The 2,303-nt window shown below is 53.2% G+C and overlaps 1 protein-coding gene across 1 annotated transcript in view; it reads right to left on the bottom strand.

Moving 5' to 3' along the window:
* Positions 1-2,303, bottom strand: part of TTC12 (tetratricopeptide repeat domain 12) — a 24,964-nt gene that overhangs the window by 18,743 nt on the left and 3,918 nt on the right. The gene's annotated exons all lie outside the window — the stretch shown is intronic.

Genomic DNA, 2,303 nt, shown 5'->3' with positions numbered 1-2,303 from the left:
GTGGCCGCGGAGGAGCGGTGCCTCAGCCAGCAGCCGGGCTGTGTGGCCGGACCGGGGGGGCCCGGACATCGCCCGCACTTACACGGAAACCTGCTGCCCGCGTGGAAATGAGGCACCTGAACGTGTGGTGGCACATAACGGGCGAATCCTGTGCAGGATGTACAGACCTACAGAAAGGGCGTTCCTGCCTCCTCTTCTTGCAGATCGCTTTTGGATGCTCTTTCAGAGCTATGCTACTGTGGGAAAAAGACGCTTTTGTATTTGCAGTGTATATCTGAGCATTAAGCAGGTGGCTTTGTTTCTTCCACCCCATTTCTACTAGAAAAAACGCCTTTGATGGCAAGCGTTTACATGCCTACAGCAGCAGAAGGGTTGGCCTGACAGGGGCTCCGGGGGCCCCTCTACCAAAGGTCTTCCATGTGGCCCGCAGAGAGTTAGTTACAGCACAGCGGAGAGTCTCCTGGAGAGCCGCTATCTTCAACCTGGCTTTCCTCCCTTAAGTTCTGGCTTGGTAGCTCAGAGAAATGCCTCACTGGTCACTGAGCTGAATACGCTCCTTTTCCCTCTGCTAAAGAGGTCAGCCTTTGCCTTGCAGCCTGAACGTATGCAAACCAGGAGCGAGATCTGCTGCCGCTCCCTCCTGCTTGTTGTTTTACCAATACACGCATCTGGGTTTGATTTGGCAGAACGAGGAGGCGAGCTGCCCCGCTGGCAGCTAACAGCAGGGAGCATAGCAGCAGAGGCACGGGCATGTCATTTCTCCAAGGACCGTGTAAGATCCTTTTGGTCTGGCTTTTTTAAAGCCTGAAGTCATCATCTGTTCATACACAGGGGATAGGAATGGGATAGCATGGGCAGAAACAAATCAGTGAAAGGGACTTCTTTGGTTAATACAAATATTAGCTGAACTGAATTTTAGCAGACCTACCAAGCGGGAGAGGGAACCTGAAGAAAGAAATACAAAGGCTCATCCACAACCAATACCCTTAAGCCCTCGCTGCCCAGATTTTTATACCAGACTTGGATTTTTTTGTTTGTTTTTTAAGATACCCTGTAAAGACTGGGGCTTTCTTGATCTTTGATTGGGAAGAAGAGAGACCAGACTCGGCTGAGGGTTAAACCCTCATTCAAAATGGGCACTTCTTTCCTCCAAGTTGATGGGATTAGAGGGTCTCAGCAGCGTCTGAGAAGGGGCCACTTGACAGTGAGGATTTCTGTATCCTCTGTGCTGTCAGACAAAATGGCGTGTCCCTGGGAGGCAGGTCCCAGTAGGTTGCAGGGTCTGGGGGGGTCTGGTGCCCAGGGAGGCTTCATGCCACTCCGGGGAGCCAGAGCAGCCCTTCCCGGGGTGGGACATGCAGCCTGTCACCAGTGAGACAGCCAGGGGGTGGCACCATCCTCCAGCACAAAAAGCAGCTGGCCAGCTGGGAGCAAAGCTGTGATTTCAGGCATTTCCTGCTTTGTTGTTCGTGTCCCCAAATCAGCCTCCATGCTCCTGCCAGCCAGGCTTGTGCACTGCGTCTGCTGCCAAATCCAAGCTACCCGCCCGGCTGTGCTGTGGATGCATGATCTGTCCGGGTGGATGAAGCCACAGACAAGGAAACACAGGGGCTGGCTGATCTTCAGGAGCACATGCAATGGCCTAGAGACACGTCTTTCAACCTTTTCAGGCTCTTCTGCCTTTGCAAGAGAATGCTAGCCCTCCTTTACATCACGTGGCCCTGCTGGGATGTGTCAGGCTCGTGGTTCAGAGCAGTCTCTACATCCAGCTGCACCTCACACTAGCATTTCACACAAAGCGTGTCCCGATCAGGACACACACATGCGCATACGTGGCTCCAACAGCCAGATGGGTCCTTGTCACCAGTCTGAGGAGATGCTCTAGGGCTGTTTTCGGAGCCAAAAGACTGGAGGTGGCAGTTAATGGAAGCTGTCAGCCACCAAAGGGAGTCAGAGCATCACTGAGTTCCTGCTGCACAGCCAGGACATTTTATTTCCAGACACATTATAAGCCAGCCCTCTCAGGAGAGAAGGGCAAGAAACGAAGAGAGGTGACCTGGCAAGTCTCCTGAGAGCGGCAGCGTTGCCTAAGGCGAGGGATGCCGAGAAGGGCAGGCCACTCTGGTGTCTGCTGGGCATGAAATTAGAAATCTCACTGTGAAGTTTCAACCCGCAGCTACATTCATCTGCTTACTCTTCGATGTCCACACTGCCCGGGAGGAGAAATTTTCTTCTGGGCTATGTGTGGCAACAAGGCGCTGAGCTTACTGGCTCCACAGACATTGAGAATCTCTTGTCTGCCC

The sequence above is a fragment of the Charadrius vociferus genome, unplaced genomic scaffold (assembly GCF_000708025.1).
Source record: "Charadrius vociferus isolate BGI_N301 unplaced genomic scaffold, ASM70802v2 scaffold1413, whole genome shotgun sequence".
Taxonomy (NCBI): domain Eukaryota; kingdom Metazoa; phylum Chordata; class Aves; order Charadriiformes; family Charadriidae; genus Charadrius; species Charadrius vociferus.
Note: the sequence above shows the minus strand (reverse complement) of the source record. Positions and strands in the feature narration are given on the sequence as shown.